General features: G+C 36.6%; 1 pseudogene; it reads left to right on the top strand.

The window, feature by feature from the left end:
• LOC149163179 (xanthine dehydrogenase 1-like) overlaps positions 1-22975 on the top strand; it is a 167230-nt pseudogene that overhangs the window by 76260 nt on the left and 67995 nt on the right.

The raw sequence follows: 22975 nt of genomic DNA, 5'->3' as shown, positions 1-22975 counted from the left end.
GTTCCTTGTCTTGTGTCAAGCTCGTTAAAAAATGAAACAAGGGTAGGTTAAGTAGGTAGATTGTAGAAAGTGGGGTTTTGAGGATAGTTCCTGTTACTGAGTCAACCTCGTTAAAAAATGAATCAGGTATGAGGATAGTTCCTGTTACTGAGTCAACCTCGTTAAAAAATGAATCACGTATGAGGATAGTTCTTTTCTTGTGTGTTACACTAAAAAATGTCACCTTGACTACTTACAGTTAGTATGGCTCAAATCAACAGTCATGCTACCCTCTTAGGCAAGTCTCATGCCTCTGTTATCCATCTCAAACTCAAAGAAGAGAGAAAGTCTTGTAAAAACTATGTTTATCTCTGGGGTCGCAGGTTCTCTCTAGCCTTACCTACGGGGACGCTGACCATGTTCACAAAATCTGCGTCCATGGATGCTCTGTATGTTAAGGGACAGGTGCGTCCCTCTGTAAAAGGCAAAATGCGCGAGTTTTATCTTGAAAAAGTTACTTGTGGTTACTTCTAGAACATTCTAGAGGTCGGTTTGATGAAATGGATGCGCCTCCAGTTGGTTCATGTATCTCTATTAAGGGGGAACTTATCCCATCAATAAGGGAGCTATCCCACCCATAGAGGGGGATGATCCCATTGATAGTGGACCTGAATAACCTCTTTACAGCACTATAAATAAAGGCATTGAGCCAGAAGGAGAGGAGGTTGGAGCTATACATTTTCTTTGGGTAAATGCTGCAGGATTTAGGTCTTCCATTAGAGCCTTTGTGAGGAGAGATTGTCTTCACTTGATTCTACTTGGGAGAGGGTGAGCTTTGTCAAAGTAGAGGAAAACCCTTGATGGACCCTGGGAGGAACTTGCACAACACCAAGGCCAGGTTGTAAGAGTTTCTTTGTTTCGTTATTAATACAAACTGGTTTATTTTTCTCAATAGCTTGTGTTAATGAGTTATTTCATGTGTTCCTTGGTCTACATGTTGAATATATGTTTTATTATATGAAATGCAAGTGCTTGGTAATTGTTTGATTGTTTGTGGTTGCAGGAATTGACTTGAAGGAGGAGCTCATCCGGATTGGCAAGGACAAACTACAACAACAGCGTTTTGGAATAAGGTAAGCCTAAACACTTGTAGTTTTCATGTTGTAAAAGGTGTATTTAGAGAAAGATCACTCCATTTTGTCTTGTTTGTCATTAGAATGTCTTAGACTTCTAGGAAGGTCAGTCGTGTCCGCACCCTTGACAAATTCCGTGTGACATTGTGTCAACCTCCTTAAAAATGAAACAACTCCCTTTACAAGTTAAATATTGAAAGTAAACCTTCATTTCATCTAGCCGGTTGAATGGAATGAAGCCTGGGGGGCATGTACCTCGCTTTGCATCATTATGCTGGGGGCATGCGAACTTTTTGAGCATAGTTCCTTGTCTTGTGTCAAGCTCGTTAAAAAATGAAACAAGGGTAGGTTAAGTAGGTAGATTGTAGAGACTAGTCATGAGCATAGTTCCTTGTCTTGTCTCCAGCTCATTAAAAAATGAATCAAGGATTTTAGAGCATAGTTCCTTGTCTTGTGTCAAGCTCGTTAAAAAATGAATCAAGGTTTTTTAGAGTAGAGTTTTTTGTTAGGTAGACTGTAGAGAGTAGTTATGAGCATAGTTCCTTATCTTGTGTCAAGCTCGTTTAAAAAATGAAACAAGGGTTTTGAGGATAGTTCTTTTCCTGTGTCAACCTCACTAAAAAATGAAACACCTCCCACAAGTCTTTCCAAGATCTTGAAAGTAAAGCTTCATTCCATCCACCTCATTGAATGCAATGAAGCTTGGGGGGCATGTACCTCGTTTTGCGTCATTATGCTGGGGGTATGTGAGCTTTTAACAAGCATAGTTTTTCGTTTCAAGCTTGCGTAAACATGAAACCGAATCCAAGCATAGTTCTTTTCCTATGTCAAGCTCGTTAAAAAATGAAACAAATCCTCCTCTACTTGAGTCGAGAGATTGACTAGATCTCATAAATGTTAAGTATTTAGGTTAGTTATTTCAGTTTTTTGCATAATTTTCTTACAGTTTTAGGTCGAGTCTTTCAAATGATCTCGTAACTCAACCTTCATTTCATCCGACTGATTGAATGAAATGAAGCTGGGGGGCATGCGCTCTAGCAGTTACGCTTAGGGGGCATCAAGCACAGTTTTATCTCTGTTTCAAGCTTGTGAAAAAATGAAACTACTTTGAAAGCATAGTTTTTCTCTGTTTCAAGCTTTTGTAAAAATGAAACCTATCTCGAGTCAATTTCAGTTATTTTCAAGACTCGTTAGACTCATGAAAATCCCGAGATTATTTTGCTATCTTTCATTCTCGTAAAACAAATGAAAATGCCGAGTTCTTTCCGTCTTTTCCTGCTCGTAACTTAAATTGAAAGTCGGCCATATGAGTACATTTTTATCATTTTTTCGAACTCATTAAAACTTACGAAAAAATGAAAACCATGAGTACATTTTTATCATTTTTTCGAACTCGTTAAAACTTACGAAAAAGTGAAACCTCAGAGTCATCTTTTAAGCTCTTTTCTGACTCCTAAAACATGAAAAGATTGCCGAGCGTTTCTTTTACACTCGTTAAAACAAAATTAAAAGACGGTCCCGTTATAGCCCTTTTCTGACCGAAAAATCAGGAAAATATTGCCGGGTTTTTGTCGTTTCAAACTCGATACGGAAATAAAACGACGTGTCCTTGATCGCTTTTTACTTTTCAGGTCAGTGACACTAATTATGAAAGTACTCCTTGGTCGCAAGATCAAGCGGTTCCCCCAGGTATTATTTTATACTTTTTCGGGCTTGAGGGACACAAATCTACGAAAAAGTTCAACTTGGAGTCTTCTTAAGTTTTTCAGACACTCTAAAATTGAAAAACACCGAGTTTCTCCTATACTGGGCTCATTAAACATTTCACAGTAAAGGACCTGTTCAATTACAAACAGCAACGAACCACTCCTTCCTAGGGTTCGAATCAAAACTAGGTTGGACTCATCCGAAGGATGAGCTTATAATCAAGCATATGTTATCCTCCTCAAGCTTGTTAAAAATAAAGAGGTACTTGCCAGAAATGGTGGGGGAAAAGAGAGAAGAATGAGCCTATTTGTTATCTTTTGTCTCAGAAGAAACTTTATTACCACTCTTGAACACGACACTTTTCATTCACCTGGGTTGGGAAATCTTTTACCTCACAGTTGATCAAACTAATTTGAAAGTCTTCAGCCGGGTTCCGGGGGTTAACTTTGAGTTATTCATCACCAAGCCATCTGTCGTGTCGTTATGTGTTCAAGAGGTCTGCAAACAAAACTTTCATCTGCAAAATACTTGTCATCCATTTGACCATCCCTGAGTCAGTCCTTACAGCAACATTTCTTCAACTTGAACAATGATTTCGTGTTGTGGGCTTGCCTGCAACAGGTCGCTTTCTATCGACATCAGCACATTATCTAGAGAGATGACTTAGAAATCGTCAGTACCTTGAAGTCTGCATGCATCAATGGCAGGTTTCTCTCCTTTGACGTCAGTTTACATCATTGACTTTCGATCGAAGGATTCCGTGAAATGTTCGACATCAACTCATTCATTCACATCTCATGGATTGTACTAGGTACTTTGAGAACCATTGATATTACTGGTGGTCTCTCTCACACTTGTTAACAGTTTTCATCATCGACTGGTAATCAAGTGGTTTCTACCATGTTCGACATCAACTCATTTATTCGCATGGCTAGAATCGTACCAATTCGGGAAGTAGAAATGAAGACCCTGGATCTAGTTTCCACCATCCAGGCTGCGAGGAGTTTTGTATTCATTATCTAAGTAGACTAATCATAAACAGATGGTTGCGCCCATACTGTGTCTACAAAAGTCTATGATTATGATGTACTGCAAGATCATTCCTGTATCAGAGTAGTTAGTCTGTTAGTTAAAGTTTTGATCTGAGTATGGGAATGCCTACCTCAGTGATGATATAATCTTATACATGTATTTTGTGTTGAAAATTGCAGGTTCTGACCAGGCTCTCCACGAGATAATCCTTGAAATGATAAAGCGCTTCACCCTTCCTAGATAATACAAAACCCTAATCTATTACAGGATTCGCACTTTAGGGGGCAATCTGTTACACTAAAAAATGTCACCATGACTATTTACAGTTAGTATGGCTCTATCAACAGTCATGCTATTCTCTTAGGCAAGTCTTATGCCTCTGCTCTCCATGTCAAACTCCAAAAAGAGAGAAAGTCTTTATAAATGTATTTATCTCTGGATACGCAGGTTCTCTCAACCTTACCTGCGGGTACGCACCCAATGTTCACAAAAGCTGCGTCTTTGGACGCTCTGTATGTAAAGGGGCAGGTGCGTCCCCCTGTAAAGGTCAAAATGCGCAAGTTTCATCTTTAAAAAGTTACTTGTGGTCATTTCTAGAGCATTCTAGAAGGTTGTTCGACGTGTATTGAGCGCCTCCAGATGGTTCATGTACCCCTATCAAAGAGGGACTTATCCCATCAATAAGGGAGCTATCCCATCCAAAGAGGGGATTATCCCATTGATGGTGGACCTGAATAACTTCCTCTTGAGCACTATAAATACAGGCATTGGGCCAGAAGGAGGGGAGGTTGGAAGCTATACATTTCTATGGGTAGATGCTGCTGGAATTAGGACTCCCATTTAGAAGCTTGTGAGGAGAGATTGCCATCTTTGCTTGTTCTATTTGGAAGTGGGTGAGCTTTGTCAAAGTAAAGGAGAACTCTTGATGGACCCTGGGAGGGACTTGCACAACACCAAGGCTCAGGTTGTATTTGTTCCTTTTGTTACCTATTAATGCAAATGAGTCCATTCTTCTCAATAACTTGTTATTTATGAGTTGTTTCATGTACTCCTTGGTCTATGTGTTAAATATGTTTTATTCTATGAGATTATCAAGTGCTATTTAATCGTTTGATTGTTAGTGGATGCAGGTTTCAAAGTGAAGGAGGAACTCATCCGGATCAGCGAGGCTGGACTGCTACAACAGCGTTGGACTACAGGTAGGATCTAAACACTTGATTTCTTATATAGTAAACGCATGTTTAGAGAAGGATTGCTCTTGTTTGTCTTGTTTGTCACTAGAGAGTCTTAGGCTCCTAGGGAGGTTGGTTGTGTCCGCACTATCGACTCTTTCCGCCTGACAACATATTTCAGAACTAAACCAAGTGAATCATGATATATGACACCTATTGGTATAGGAACATAACAGGTGGAAAACACTTTTGTAGAGAGAGACAGTACAAAGGTAGATGTAGAGAATGCCTTATGTGACTTAGAAAGACAGTTTGATGAGAGCTTGTTTATGATGGTACCTAAACAGCAAGAGCCAACCATGAGCACCCCTCCTATCATGCAGACTCATCAGAATGAGGAAAAGAACCCCAAAAGGACCAGGGAGGAACCCTCAAGTTCAGGAATGGACACATCAAATGTACATTATGAGACCAGTTAGAGCAAAAAACCCAGGCTAAATCCTGTTTTAGAGCAGGAAGACATATAAGGCTCAGTAGAAATAACTGATACTAAGCTAGACAGAAGCAAATGCACAACTCTATCTGAGGAAATGTAGGGGCCCTCCACATCACGGACCCGGATCTTGGAAAGGCAGCTAAGTGTAGAAGTATCCTCCTTTAGTAGGCCTGCTGATAAGGATAAGGATATAAAAGATAGATATAAAGAGATCAAGATGAGAAATGAGAAGCTCAAAGCTCATACATATGGTCAATATCTAAAAGTCACTCCCATAAATCAAACAAGGTTGATGCCAGCTTTTGACATCAAGGAGGGAAAGCTTCAATTGTCCTTTATCAAACCTACAATACAGCAACCAAGACATCATCAGACTTCAAGAGGGTTGACTTTGAAGAATTGGCAAGGGATATTCATCCCATAGACCAAATAGAACTGCATAAACAGGCTAGAGAGATGATATACTCCACCCTTACAAGTAAATCCATAGTTACCCATCAGCTACAAAGTTCATTGACCAACATCTCGGAACAGTTTCAGTTGGAGAAGGCCTCCTCACAGGCCACGGATACAAGGATTAAGTCTTTGGAAGACTTAGTTATTGAGTTGGGACATAATCCCAAAGATATTAAAGCTAAAGAGAAGCTCATAAATAAGAAAAACGATGATATTGCTGCACTTAAGAAGTAATTAAAAATACCCCAGTTGCAACATTCTCAAACACTTGAAGTTTTAGAGAGCCAAGACAAACATGAAGAGTTGATGGACTTGGTCTTGAAACTTAATGATAAGTTAAAGGAGACAGAGAAATAACTAGACACTTTAATTCAATTGAAGCAAAGTGATATTGCCATTACATCTCCAAATGTCATCCCAACAATATCGACTGCAGTCCCTTCCACACTAGCAGCTTCACTAGCACCTACAGCTCCACCTGCCACAGCATTGCCAGTCACAACAAAGTGTACAATAGCAGGTACATCAGGAGAAGAGGAAAACAAATTAATCAGAGCCGTGAATGAAATGTCTATGCAGGCTACAAAAATGAACAAACTAAGAGAAAAGGTGCAAGTTTAGAAACTGACTACAAGCTTGCCCAAATTATGCAAAAGGAAGAGGCACAAAAGGCCATTAGAATGAGTGAAATAGTCAAAGCTATGGAGAAATACATAACATTGTAGAAACCCCTTGGGCAAGCCAAGGAACTGTTATGGGCCAATATCATTGACTCTGCCAATGATATTTGGCAATCTATTCAAGTTATTTTTGAGCAAACAGAATAGATAAAGATAGCTATAGTAGCTATCCAAAATGTTAGGGAGGAATTGGGAGACATGCCTGAGGATGTGAATAGACTCATCCACTTTCTTAACAACAAAAACAGGTATGATCTTCATGATCTGGATATAGAAGACAGAACTGAAACCATTTTGGAAATAAGGAAGGTCCTTTATGAGAGAAACCTAATGCTAAACTTGGAAGAAAATTTCTAGAACATGCAAGTAGCCATTGATAGATTCATGGCTAAATTCCAAATTTTGAGGGAGAAAGGATTTCCCAGTCCATTGGTCATTAATGAAAAACTTATGACACACCAAGACTATGATAAGAGACCCAAGCAATTGGCTAAAGAGCAAGCTAGCACTTCAACAGTAAAATCATTGCCAATAGGCAAAGTTTTGTATAATACATTTGAGAACTTGTTTTTTCTCCATCATGAGATAAAACACTTGTTCATCACCAAGCCCAATTTTTCCAAGTATACCGAGGATGATGAGATATATAGGTGAATGATGAATTTCAAGTTACCTGATGATAAATGGTGGGAAAAGATGACTGATTTACTGTAAGAAATTTACAGTAAAAAGTGTTACTATACAGTAAAAGTAGAACAACCATGTAAACATATGAAAACAGGTCAGCATGCCAAAGTGTATCTGTGTCAAAGAGTATCAGGTGAAAGTTAAAAGTTAAAGAAGATTCCAGTGTAAAAGACCACAACGGAAAGCTAGCATAAAGGGATACAATCCAAACTATAAAGGCTAGCAACACCATAATAAAAGGGACAACATGAAAACAGTTCAATAGCTATCTCTATCTTCTTTCAAGAAGATATTTGTATTTCCTAGATTAAATCTCAAGTTAGTTTGAGATATTTTGTAATAAAATTTTGTATAAATACTTCACAATTTGAAGTATGTAGGGTGGATTCTTAGACATTTCTATAGACTTCTTGATCAAAAGACTATAAAGCTATTGTATCACTGACTGGAAAAGTAAGTTGGGTTGATGAATAAAGACAAGATATTTTGCAGGATTTATGTGTAGAGCAAAGTGCAGACAAGTATCTTCTCATGTTGTTTTTATCTTATTTAAAGTTTTTTCACAATCTTTAATGTATATCTGTATCTGAATGCCATAATATGGAATGATATCTTAGAATTTTCTTAACTGTACTCTGTTTTAATTATTATCCATTTAAATGTTTTCTACTGATTATCTCAGTTAAGGAATTCTTAATTGCTCCTTAGTTTAGGTTGTCTCCCTGTAATCTATAACAAAGGATTCTTAATTGCCCTTTGTTTCTGATTATCCTCTGTTCCTCATTTTGATCCCGGTCTGAGAATTCTTAATCGCTCTCTCACCCTGGTTAAGACCATTTCACCCATCTGGCCCAAAGATCTACATTGTACTCTGCTAGCTTGCCCTTTGAAAACTCCCTTTAGTGAGTTAATTCCAGTTCTGCTGCCCTTCTGTTGAATCCATAACCCAATGGTCTAAAGACATCATTCTATCCATCTGTTTTAAGGATTCCACCATCCAATCTTCAATACAAATCAAAAACCCCTCGAACATTCAGAACTAGCCTAAAATCCCAGCAAACAAAGCTAAATCATATAGAGAGAGCCCTATCTTAGCCATAGGTTGGCTAGAGCCTATGCTTAAAAGTTGGTTTGTGGTTACATTGGTCATTTTCTTTCCTCTAATAACTTCTAGAGAAAATTCTGAGTGATAACACATACAGGTAAGTAAACACAACTATGCAATTTTTTTATGAACAATTAACCAGCCTAATCTTCAAATTGATCAATACTTCTTCCAGAAAAATTAGCAAATAGAACAATTTTTTTATTTTTTTTATTTGATAGGTGTGTTTCAACGGACCATCACGCCAATATTTTTCTCAATTTGCTCCAATCACTAAATGAATTTCACATCAAAAAAAAATTATGACAAATTTCCATGGCAATTTTCTTAATAATAATAATAATAATAATAATAATAATAATAATAAAACATGCAATCTAAAAATTAATGAAATATTTACAAAACTAAAAATAAAATAAAATAAATGTACATAAAATAAAAACATAACAAGAAAAATATATCTACAAACTAAAATATACATACAAACAAACATAACAAAACCTACAAATGTACAAATGTTATAAAAACACTTCATTAAAAAAAATAAAAAATGATAAAAAAAACAAATATTATACAAAACATACAAAAATTATACATATAAAATATTCCACTAACATCAAAATATGCATATACGAAAAAAATTAATATGAAATTTTCCATGGTTAAAAATGAAAATTCAAAGCATTGCAAGTGAATATGCGAACTGATATGAACTGATACATGGTTTTGACTCAGTAACAACACTGATACGTGGTTTAGCAATAGCATATTTCGGAGCCAAGTGCTGGCACTGCGCATAAAATTCGTAATTGTTTTCTTTGTTGAAGTTGCTGTCCTTTCAACACCATGACATCTTTTTGATGGACTCAATCAAACTTGATTTGCAAGATCAAGGCAGTAAGTAAAAACAGTTTTTCCACATAACCTGGAAAATAAGGCTCTCAAGAACCTTGAATATCTTTGAATTGGTTACGAATTTCAAAAAACCGCTCCTGGATAATGTAACTAACCTTGTTTTGAGAAAAACCCACATTTTATTTTTTTGAGATTATCTTTCATTTGACCAGAAAATGTGTTTCAAAAATGACATTTTTAAGTTTGTTACGCATTTCCTCTGCAAGTATTGCACTTGGGCTTTCTGGGTTCGTGGTTTCATTCAATGCTAATGCTGCTCCTATCTTGTCTGGCTGGGCAGAGAAAGTTTCTGTACTCCAGGCTTTGTGATTTCATGTATGCATTGTTGAGGTCTAGTAAGGAGTCGCCCAGTCATGAACAAATTGAAGAATGTCTTGCAGGCAATTTATGTCGGTGCATAGGTTACAGGCCGATTCTTTGATGCTTTCCGTATTTTTTTCAAAACCGATAATACCTTGTACAGTTACAATGCTTCTACAAATACATCTAGAGATGCAAAGGTCATTTTCCCTTCAACAGGAAAACCTTGTGACTGCGGGGAAAGGGTTAGCAATGAAAGCAAGGACATTGGAACTTCTCATCCTGTCTATAAGCTGCTTTCATTTAGTGAAGTTGATGGGAGTTTTTATGGTAATCACGAGTTCATTTTCCCACCAGAGCTTTTATCGAGAAAGCCTCACCCTTTATATTTGATAGGTCCAAGAGATATGGCCTGGTTTCGTCCATTGAAGCTCCAGGATGTTTTAGATTTGAAATCAAGGTTTCCTGATGCAAAGTTGGTGATTGGCAATACGGAAGTTGGTATAGAAACAAGGTTTAAAAGCATCCATTATCAAGTTATGATTGCAGTTACTCATGTACCTGAGCTAAATATTTTGAGAGTCAAAGAGGATGGCCTGGAGATAGGTGCATCGGTTACTTTGACTGAACTTGTAGATACTTTTAAAACAATGTATTGCACAACGTGATGCACATGAGACATCAACATGCTCAAGCTTTGTGGAACAGCTGAGATGGTTTGCTGGAAGCCAAATACACAGCCTATTCAAGCAATATTTCATTTATTTCTTTTTATTCTTTTTCTTAAATGATGAATTTTGGATTTTGATTTTTAAGCTAATGAAAAGTTTTCTTTATAGGTCACATGAGAGCCTAAATTGTCAATTTATCAATTCTCTTGAAAAAAAATTAATAATTTTTATTAAAAATTTACATTTCCCTTATTCAAAAACATGATTTTTTTTTTATTGAAAATATTTGTGATGTTAATGAAAAAAAAATGCAAGAAAATAAATAAAATTATAAAAGATTTTAAAGTCTAGAAACTTAAAATGAATGTAATCAGGAACTTAAAAAAAAAAAAAAAAAACGCAATCAAGCTTGATTTTATTTTTCCTATTTTATCTACTTGAAAGTGTTGGGCTGTGTTATATTCTTTCCATGACTAACCTATGTAGTGAACTGAGGGGTTAGAGGGGGGGCGGAGCCCCCGCTTTGTTGCATCGATTGCACAGCGGGGAGGTCACAGGGGGGTTTGAGGGGGTTGGGTAGCCCCCCTCTATGGGGTTCGGGGCAGCGCCCCGGGAATTTTTTTTTTTTTTTTGGACCCCATATTAGGTTGGGCAAACCTACCTATGGTTTTCAGTCCATGGTTTTCGGCACGATGGTTTTCGGTCCATGGTATTGGATGCTTTAGCATGTATAAATATGTATTGTAACATTGAAAGGAACATAATGAAAAATCAAGCTGGTAGTCCCAGTTTTGGGATCCAGGGGAAAATCTCTGTGTATATGTGTTTTATGTGTTATGCTCTCACATTGTTTATTTTCTGTGTTTTAGAATTCGTATGTAGGTAATTTCTGTACAGGGTTAAAACCTACAGAAATAAAAAAATTTATTTATTTTTTAAGTATATGAATATTTCCAATGGAGCCATTTACGGATTAGACCATCTAAAATGTTCATATCCAAATTTGCAAAATGTCCCTAATTGTGTATGAGGACATGCGAAATCGTTTTAACCTTTAGATTTGTTACAAAGATCTCTTGAACAACGGTTGAATGTTGTGGCGCAATCGTGTTTCGACACCATTCCTCAATGTAGTCCTTGTTTTTATAAAAATGACATGTAGCTAAATGATTTATGCATCTACATGCTTTAATCATGCATCTAGAAAAAAAAATGAAAAATGAACTCTAGATTGAAAGCTAGTTCCTATGCACACTTCCCCTGCAATGGCGCCAAAATGTTGAGGCAAATTAATTACCTATCATTTAATTGTCAACCTAGGGGTTTTGTAAAACTTGTAAAGCGTGTAAGAACTATATATGCTAGACATTAACTTTCAATTTAGATTAACCTAACTACAAAACCAAATAACGACAAACCAAATTCTCCTATTCTAATTCAACAATCAACTTCAAAAGAAATTATAGTACAATTATAATACAAAATGCGAGATTGAAATCTTGATCTTTAAATCTTGCAGGAATTGAAAATCACACCACTCTTTCAGAAATGAAAGCAAAAACAATCATTCTTAACCTCTCACACAGGAAAACATATGAAAGCAAATAAAAACAAATGCTCTTAACTTCTAGGTATAAAGAAAATAAAAACAATCGCTCTTAACCTCTCACATAGGAAAAGATATGAAAGAAAATAAAAGCAAATGCTCTTAACTTCTAAGTAGAAAGCAAATAAAGACAATCACTCTTAACCTCTCACACAGGAAAAGATATGGAAGAAATAAATCTTAATCTATGAAAATAATAAATCTTAATCTATGAAAAACAATAAATCTCACACATTGTAGGTGGCCAATCCAAAAGCATGAGATATGGCAAGTTGAGAGGGTCCAAATGCAAGCATAACCAAATCAAGGTGAACATCACTCATGAGCATGGTCCCAAATCCAAACTCTATATTCAGAATATGAGCATTTCCACAAATTTACACATGCCTTTCAAAGGAGAAGGCTCTCCTATTTACAAAAACATAAGAAGTTGCTTCATTAATGGAGGTCCATTATTCTCTCCCTATATCCCTAGAAAATATCATAGAGTTACAACTCAAATAGGTAATGATGAGACACATATCCTCTTTGACCTTTATCCAAATCTCCTTGCATATCTTGAATATAATTCGAATTTGAGTATTGGAGGCCACATAAGCATGCCTTGGAAGCTTCCAAATGACCTACACATGTCATGAAACTTAAGCCACTTTTATCATTTTTCTAAATTTCAACCATTTAATTCACTTATAATACTAGAAATAATTAACTTCTGGAAAATACAAAGGTAACCCATGTAATTATGAAAATGGAGGCTAATGAAAGGTTATATGGTCATGGAGTTGTGACATGTGAGTGAAATGGTGGTGATAAAGGGAAAATGGATGATATTTTGAATACATTTTGGAGACTCTACAAGTATGTCTGTGAAAACTTTTCAATTTGACAAATTACATAATTACTCAAAAATGGTGATATTTGTGCTTTAAAATTCTGAAAAAAATGATTCAATAGAGTAGTTTCCAAGAATGTTGTTATTAAATGCTACTGCGTCATTTTCACCTTCGAAATCTGTTACCGAATGTTTCATGTGTTTTTCTAAATTGATTCTAATTTGATTCGGCTTTCCATTAAATGGGAGCCATAAGTGAAACCAATTAGTGGAAAAATAACCATGTAGTTTTTCTGACCAATCTCTAGTAAGAATTAAACCATAGAAATATAGGATGTCAGCAACTAGTATATCAATTATTAGACAAACTTCAGGATTCAAAGATAATCTAATAAGAACTGTATTCATTTCTCCTATGAATTTGAATTTTTTCCTATCAAGTTTCACAATGTGAAATGCAATTTTCTAGGGTGACATGTTTAATTTCAGACAAACTGAATATGGAATAATATTCGAAGAAGCCCTTGAATCTATCATGTAGTTATGTACATTTTTATTAAATATTTCAAAAGTCAAAAGAAAAGAAGGAGTATGTGAATTAGACTTGTCACCTATCAGAATAGTATCATAGGAATCGAATAATGAATGACCAGGAGGTTTACCCATTCCGTTAGAAACATTGGATACTACAGTAGTAGGAAGAGGAGAAGCAGGTATCGCGTTCAATTCTTTCAGTAAAAATTTAAGTTGTTGTTTGAGTTTAGTGAGTTAATGACGAGAAACATTTGCTTTTATTTTCTTCATATCCTCAACTATATTGTATTCAATAGTATTTGAAACTACTAAGGTTTCGGGTGAAGATGGAGAATTGGATGAAGACAAAATTACTTGGGGGGGAGTGGAAGTGGATATTTTAACAACAAATTTATCCTTACCAGTGGAAGTTGAAGGTTTTTGTTTTTGAATTGGATGTATAGGATCAACTGGACCTTTACCTCTTGTGCTAACATGTAATGCTTCATATTCATTTTCATTATAAAAAATAGGAAGAATAAAATCCCACATTCCATTTAACTCAGCGATTTGTTCATCTTGGGATTCATCAGCAGTTAATGTTGCTTCTTCTTCATCTTCATCATTAGTTTCTACATTAGAGATCATGTTTGGAGGTTGTGGATTAGGTGGCTGATTTCTTCTGAATGTTCTAAGACATTTTTTGGAAGAAGATTTAACTACTTGGTGTTTGATCTCTACCATCTCGTTAGACAAAGTTTTAAGGACTTGTTGCAAGCCTTCAAGATCAAAGGGATATTTAGGTGCTTTCTTTTTAGCTTCATCCTTAAATGTAACACTTTTTAATTTTCTGTCTTCCTGATCTTTTTTATTTTCTAGTGCATTTATCCCCTTCTCTACAAGCACAACCTCTTTCATGTTTTCTACCAAGGTATTTTTATTAGCTCTATCTACAAAAATTTCTACATTATAAGGAAGAGATGAAATATACCATTCAATTTGTACATTGACACTAGGTCGAGAAGCAACTAGGATTTTATTTAACAATTTGTTAAATCTAGACTTGAAATCTTTTAGATTTTCCCCTAAATTCATTTTTAAATTGGACAGGTCATTGATAAGAGATGCGGTTGAGAGATCAGGGCCAAATTTAGTCAAAAATTGTTCTTCAAAAATATTGCAACTAGTAATAGAATTGGCTGGTAATGAAAAGTACCAAGACCCTGCTAATCCTGTAAGATTGTATGGGAATAATCTAACAACAATGTCTTCTTCAACTACCCCATTGAGATTGATGGCTAACATATAATTATGAAGGTGCTCTTCAACAGGTAACCCATCATCAAGATTGAATTTGGGAAGCCATCTTTCAAGATTGTTTGGTAGGGGATGAAGTGGAACTGGCATTTGAACAGATCCTAGATTGGAGCAGGTGTTCTTCAGTAGGTAACCCATCATCAAGATTGAATTTTGGAAGCCATCTTTCAGGATTTTTTGGTAGGGGATGAAGTGGTGCTGGCATTTGAACAGATCCTGGATTAGACCATGGTCTAGCTTCCATTGTAATAGTTGGGGAGGTGGATGTGATGAAAGAAGAACTGGAATCTGTGATAGTACTGCTTGAGGAAACACTAGTTGTTTGTGTAGAGGAACTGGAAATTGATGAAGTGAACGATGGAGAAAAAGGAAATGAAAATGGAAAAAATGGAGATGTTGGTGAATGAGAGAATGAGGTAATCTCACTAGTAGATGTTAAGGAATCTGATGTAGTAGCTTTTGTTCGGCGGGATTGAAGTGGAAATTCAAATGGAAAGATGCCAAGTTTTGCACTTCGGGACCAAGTTAAAACACTAGTTCCATGAAAAGTATAAGTTATACTTCCTTCAAAAACATCGGATGATTCAATATTTTCTGCTAAAATGGAGACGTCTTCCAATTTATTTATCAAAGTTGTAATTTTTGGTTATTCAGGAGTATAATCTAGAGGGATTACCTCAGGAAGTATTCTAGGAGACTTGGGAGGTGATTGTACAACTCCTGATATAAAAGTAGGAGATTCTAGAGGTTATTTGGAAGTTGTAGGAGATTTGGAAGGGGAATGACTCTTGGAATGGCCTTTTATTTCTGGATTGGACTTACTTTCCATTAATAGTCTACAGGCCCTCCTTCTAGTGCCAAAACGTGTTGAGGCCTTAAAAATGATTGCTTCAAAACAGGGGAAAACCACCCAGTTTGAACCTTAAGACAACTCATTTTCCATTTAGATAGTGGCTTCGACTCGGGATAATGGGACCCGTTTCCCAATGAATGATAATTGAATGAATGTGTAATGCTTATAGTGGAGTGAAATAGATGGATTTGCAGCAATGAATCATATGGAAAATATATGCAATAATCTAGTCTATAACCCGAGATTGTTTAACATTTATCTAGATGCGATCTATAATTTCCTTAGTAAATTTACTAAGGAAATTTAGCAAGAAGATACCAGAATACAAAATATGCGAAGAAATATACCCAGAACATAGAACAATAAGAAATAACAGCAAGTATTTTATTATTCAGAAAGCAATGTTCACTTGCCTCTTCAAGGGGGCAACCTCCAATAGAGCTGGGCTCAATTACAAAATAAGACATGATGCTCCTTTTGGGGAGTCTCTATCCTTTATATAGGATTCATACATGCAATACCATGGGTCAATACCATGGTTCTTATTAATACCATCTATCTAACACCATGGCCCATTTACAACTAACTATGGTCCCTTCTTTAAATGCGGGTCAACCACTTACAATTATTAATATGGGCTTTATTGACTCTTTACTTAATTATAACTATGACTTGATCCTATTACATAAATAAGGGGGTTAGTGTTGGACCCTAACAATATAAAACTCATTGGTGTAATATGGGCTGATTAGAGTGGGAGCTTCCATGATAGCTTGTTTGATGGTCTCAAAAGAGTTTCTTGCAGCATTTGTCCATTTTATTTCTGATCCTTTCTTCAGCATGGGAGTGATGTGTTTCACTAGCTCTACAAAGTTTGGAATGAACCTCCTTACAAAGTTAATCTTACCCATGAAAGATTGAACGTCCCTTTCTGACCTTGGGATGGACAATGTCTGAATTTCTTGAACCCTTGTTGGATTGATATTCACACCTTCAGCAAAAACAATATGTCCCAGAAGTTTGCCTTCTTCTAGAGCAAACCGTGACTTCTTTGGGTTCACAGAAATTCCAAACTGTCTGCACTTTAGAAACACCTTCTTCAAATGCTACAAATGTTCCTTGTGATTACTGGAAAATATTGTTATGTCATCAAGTTAAATAAGGATAAACTTGTCTTTCTCTCCCACAAAGGCTATGTCCATGGCCCTCTAAAAAGTATCCCCAGCATTCATCAGTCCAAAAGGCATCTTGGAGTACATAAAAGTGCCCCAAGGAGTAGTGAAGGCGGTCTTTTCCTAATCTTTTGGATGTACAACAATCTGATTGGAACTTGAAAATCCATCTAAGAAAGACATGACTCTAGCCCCTGAAACTTTTTGCAGCAAGTGTTCCATCCTAGGCAGGGGGTAGTTGTCTTTTTTAGAGCATTTGTTCAGATTCTTGAAGTCAACAAAAAGCCTGATTTCTCCATTCTTCTTTCTTACTACCACAAGGTTAGCTATCCACTTTGAATATGTTGAGCAATAAAAAGGGTCTTTTTAACCTCTATTTACGCTACATTAATCATCAATCTAGATACGATTTTTTTATCTCAAGAGTGTACTCAGTCTGAGGTGGTCACTTGTTCAAGAGTAATGCTAGTAGTATAGTTCTTTTACAAAAGTAAACAAATGTTGGCAACAAACTCTAAATGTAATGGCAAGAAACTTAAATGCTTTGTAACTAGATCATTCACTTAAGAAAATACAACAATCATCAGTCAAGGATGCAATAATGATAACTCTTTCCTTTGTAAACTGATGCAAATGAAAATCAATCAAAGACAAGATCTCCAATCTGGGAACTAGACAACAGTAGTCAATGTTCGCTACAGTTGTAGATCTTTCTGTTCACACCAAAGCAAATGCTGGAAATAACAATTCAATTAACAGAAAAGGAACAACAACTAATCTATTGAAAAGATCGAACAACAAAGCTTAATCTACAGGAATGAATTAAGCAACAATCTTAACCGAAAGGAATTGAACAACAACCTTTAACTAATAAATGAATTGAACAGCAATCTAAGGAAGGAACAACAAACCTAAGTAAGTCTACGAAATATTGAACAACAAACTTAATCAAATGTAAACACACAACGAATCTAGAATGATTGAATCAGTAATCTTATTTTAGCATAATAAGCATTAACCACAGTTATAAGGGAACAACAATTGCGATGATAATGGAACAGTAATCCAAATGAACAACAATCACAATTATAGGTAAACCATAGCTAAGTGAACAACAATGCCAATCTGTAAATGAACAGTAATGTCAATCTGTAAATGAACAACAATGTCAATTTGTAAATGAACAACAATATCCGAATTATACAATGTGATATTATTTCAGAATGAACAACACAACTTTTTTAGTTGCAAATAATAATCTTACTATTCAATTACGAATTCAATATAACAGAGCAAGAAATCTTCAGGAATAGAAGATCACTAAATAAAGCAAGTAAAGGAAATCAAACCACACACGACTTATAATCGGAAAATAATGATACAGAAGGCAAGTGATCCACTAGGGCTGGGCCCTTAGCCACTAGGGACACACTATTGCGGTTACTTCAGGATCAGATAACGCAACAATAACGAAGTTTATGTATTAATCATAAAAACAGAGTTACAACTATCGCTCTTTAAAGAAAGTCAATAATCAAAGTTTAGATTACAACAGTGAATTCTATAAATCAATAATAATCCGCCCCTTGGGCTAGTAGCGCTATCCCTTTTTATAATGGCCAGGTGGGAATACCAAAAATAAAAATAGCCTTGTGGTAGCGATCCCTCACCATATCTTTAATCTTCAGTTATCTTTTCATCCTCTTCCGTTGATACTGCTCTTCTTCTTCCTTTTCCTAGCCCATGTGCTCTGATCTCAATTTCCTCGTCTGGATGTGGTTCCCTGTCAAAGGGACAACAGTTGGTTTTTCCTCGTCTTTTCCTCTAGAATGGCATTTTTCCGTTTTCTTCACTTTCTGCATAAAAAAGACAATAATTAATCATTTTACATCAATCACAATTCCCCTTAATTCTATCATAATCCTTTATCATATGACCATCTTAGAATGTAAAGAAGTTATGAATTAAAGGAAAAGATAAAGAAATAAGTGGCAATTGCATACCTTTTCTAGTGCTCAACAAAATACCTTAGGGGAACTATGATCTTGGCATCCAACAACTTCTTGATTTCCTTTTCAATCAAAGGCAGTAAAAGAGGGCTGATAGGTCTTAACTTCTGCTTAAAAGGGATGGTGTTCTTCTCCACCGGGATCTTATGCTAAATGATGTTGATGTCATAGGTCTTAAGATCATTGTACTCCCAAGCAAAAATATCAGCAAATTGTTTCATCAGGGTGCAATACTTGGAACTTTGGGCAAAAGACACGTGAGTGGACAGATTTATGTACTTTGGATGGGCTGGACTCCCTACATTATGTCTATGAACTGTAGACTCATTTTCCTTTTTGGTAGGCTTATAAGGTACATCATTATGATCAAACAACTTCTCTAGGGGCACCAATCCTTTGGGTATATGGTTACTAGGCAGCTAAACAATGTTATCCTAGCCAATCTCGTGCTTTAGCTTGGACTGGTTGCATTCTTCAATGGTTTCATTTTCTGGGTCAATGTGCATTTCAGAAAATTCATCAATGACTTGTAAAAACCTATTAATTTCATCATCATCTTCAAAAAATTTCCAGTATTTGACATTGTCAGGCAGAGATGGTCTATATTTCACTTGAACTTCATAAGTCAATTTAGGAGGCAAAGGAGGAATAAACGTGCTAGAAAACACAGCAAGGGAATCAACAAGTTGGTTCTTCATTCTAGGAATGTAAGAAATGTTGAAACTATTAAAAGAACCCTTAAGCTTCCACACCTCATCTCTGTATGATTTCAGCCTTGGATGCTTTGCTTGGAAAGTTTTGTTCACCTACTAAATGATAAGGTCTGCATCTCCAAACACCTTCAGACCTTTGATGCCCATTTCTTTAGCAGTGTTTAAGCCCAATATCAAGGCTTCGTACTCTGTTATGTTATTTGTGACATGAAAAGTTAACTTGAAATATAAATGAATGCATTCTTGTGTGGGGGACACAAGGACTACACCTGCCCTTGCAACTTCCTTAGAGCAAGCTTCATCAAAGAACATGTCCCAAATTTGTGGGCCTTCTTCCTCTGTGATCTGGCAAACTGGCTTCCTAAGCTGCATGGAGGCCAAATGGGATTCTTCACTCTAAAGAATACAGGCTCCAAAATTAGTGTTGACAGCATAGATGGGATGATTAGTGGGATTCCTTTCATCACTGATCATATAATCCAAATGAGCTTCTCTATATAATCTCCTACTCTCACCTCCAAAAACTAGGACAATAGCATAGGATAGATCATTTTGCAATGTTCCACCTAATCTCTTGATCCAACCTCTGGAAAGCAACATGCCAAACTTGGGGGGTACATCTGCTACCACAATATCCATCATCATGCTCTTCATGGGCAGTTGAGACAAGGTGATGGCTAGGTCTTTGATTAATCCCAAACATTTCACTTTTCCAGAGTCAAAAGAAAACAGGTCATGATAAGGCTTGGTGATGTCAAGACTCAACTCATCCATGATAGCCTTGGGCATTAGATTATGGCTGGCTCCTGTGTCTAGAAGGTAGTTGTGAAGGATTTTGTCATGAATAGTCAAAGAGACATAGAATGATGGGGAGCTATCATCATAATTTTCAATCATTGGGCTGAGAACAACAGTTGGTTTGTCATCTTGCAGATTTACATAGTCAGTGGAGGCTTGGATGGCTTTAGGCTCAAGGGCCTCGAGGATAGATATTTTGAAGGACACATTCTTCACTAGTTCAATTAGAGGTATAGGTATTCTTAGCTTCTGAATTTCTGATTCAAAACTGAAAGGAGAAGGAGACTTGTCAGGGCCTCTTACCTCGTGAGCTCGAGCTTTAAGGATAATGGGATCAACTGCCAGTTGTTTCTGCTTATTAGTTTACTGTATCGTAGGGACAACAACTTTCTGAACAAGAGTTTCCTTGGCATTATTCATCTTCGACCTCAGATCATATTTCTGTCGATCATCAGTTTGCAGAACAACCCCACCATCCCACTCTTGGCTGATCTAGTCATTGAATAGTGACTTTCCATATGCAGTTAAGGACAGAAAGGAGGCATTGCCTTTGTATTCCAGACAATGGATCTCATCATCTTCTTCAAACTTCTCTTCTTCCATGACCACATTCTAGAAAGGCGTCTTCACCCTTTGGTCTTCATTGGCATCTTCGCTTCTTTGCAGAATCTGCAACTACTCATTAGCTCTTCTATATGGATTTGGATTTCTAGGAGAAAAGGTATTAGGAACTCTTCATTTCCCAGGGTGCTTCTCAACCTTTAATTTGGAGATTTCAGAAGTTAATGACTCTATCATCTTGGTCATTTTGTCTATATTGGGATCTAAAGATGATGAAGGTTCTCCCCTTTGTCTCCTTCTATAAACATTCCCCTTGAGCTTCTCTGCAGCCATGATGTTTGATTCTACTTCCAAGGTTGCATCCTGCATATCAGCAAAGGTAGCACATCGTCTCTCCCTCAACAATTGACAAAAGTTATAATCAAAGGCACTAGCATAGGTGAGTTTAGTAGAGGTAGTGGTGGGTTTTACTTTAGCTAGTATCTTGTTGTACATGCGGTTAAACCTCTTATTAAAATCAGACAACAACTCACGATTTTCCCTCTTTAAGTTCCCAAACTTGGTGTGGTAGTAGAGTAGATCCTTCTTATCCCCCCAATGCTTTAGGAATACATCATCTAAAGCCTCAATATTTTCTATAGACCTTGGGTTCAGTTCTCTGAACCATTTTCTAGCCTCTCCATCTAGACTTTGGACAAAGACTCTCATCCATACATCAGCTTCACTAATGTCTAGGTTATTAGCATAGCTATAGAATGATTCAAGATGTTCCTCAGGGGTAACACCTTCAGTCCCAGTGAACTTAGGCATATACTCCTGATATTCTTCAGTAGGCATGGCATTCAAAGGAGTGGGCAGTACTAGGGGTCCATACCTAGCAGCTATGATTCTTTCCATTTTGGTAGGTGTTGCCATAACTGTGGTGGCTATAAGGGTACTAGAAGTCTAAATGACAGAGGGTTGAGGAGTGACTGATAGGAATAAGGGAGTATGATGGATAGGAGGAGAGGTTTCCTTTGGGCTTATAGCGAAAGAAGAACCTAAAGAATAAGAAGCTCTATGGGTCTCTGAGATTTTTTCTTCACTGCTAGTATTAGATGCTATACTCTCAATCATGTATTTGTTATATTACAGGATTTTCTTGAAGAGATATAGAATATTGTTTAAAACTACCTGAACCTGATGCTCCTTTCTGCAATGCCTTTCTTTCTTTGATGATTTTTTCAGGGTCAGTTACTGGGTCAACTCATGGCTTCTGAGCATTTCTCTGAATATGCCTCCCAAACTGAGCCAGAACTATGGAGTGGAGTTGCTAAGAGGTTCATCCTCTAGTAGAGTCACCAGATAGATGATTACAACCCAAATAGTGTCCAGACTTTGTCTATTATCAAAGCTGGATCTGTGTCATTCCTCAGTGAAGCTAAGCTTCAGTATCCTCTCCTCGGTAACAACGCCAACTATGTTATCAATCCAGGAAACTCTCCTAGGTTGTAGCTTGGAGATGCCTGGTAACATATAAGTCATCAATCTCATTCTCTGAACTATTGGAATGGATTGGGGTTTCGATCAAGTCAGATGATTTTTTCAACTCCGTTTCCACTCAAGACATGCATGAACACCCTCAGCTTGACAAGGCTTTAGACCACTAATGCTCATTAGTTTATAGATTTAATGAATAGATGGAGAATCTTGACTATACCAGCAGGTACATATATAAACACATATGAATGGTTAGCTATAGAAAGTAAATGAAGCTTGCAAATCTAATTTATCAACACAAAGATAAGATGACAGTTATCTAGCATTAGACACAGAAGAAAACATGAATAACCTATTCAAGTGCAAGCTTAAAATAGAGGAGAACATAGAAATTGAACATGTAACAACAAAAGAAGCTTGTATTACTAGAATGAAGATGAGACGCTGGAAGGAACAGAGTATCCACAATCTCCAAAAGTTGAACCCTTTTTTTTTTCTAACTTTTAGCCATTTATAGGCTTTTTACAATGCTCTCGGGCTCTCTGAGGCACGAGATGTCGTAATCTATCCCCTCTGTCTTCTAACTACTTGATGCCATAACTAGGCAAACATGAGCTCAGAGGTCTCTTTTCCTGAAAAACATAGTAACCAAATTCTAGTGATAACGTCACACTGTTAGGTGGCTCACTCGTGCCAATGGCGTTCCATGACCATTTCTGTTGGTTTAGTTGCATCATGCTGTTGTTTTTTTCCCCTTTTGACCATGTATTTCGTTATTTCAGTTCAATG

This window comes from Pinus tabuliformis, chromosome 5_2 (genome assembly GCF_031772625.1).
Source record: "Pinus tabuliformis cultivar Carrire ecotype Pingquan chromosome 5_2, CPIR1, whole genome shotgun sequence".
In the NCBI taxonomy this organism is placed as follows: domain Eukaryota; kingdom Viridiplantae; phylum Streptophyta; class Pinopsida; order Pinales; family Pinaceae; genus Pinus; species Pinus tabuliformis.
Note: the sequence above shows the minus strand (reverse complement) of the source record. Positions and strands in the feature narration are given on the sequence as shown.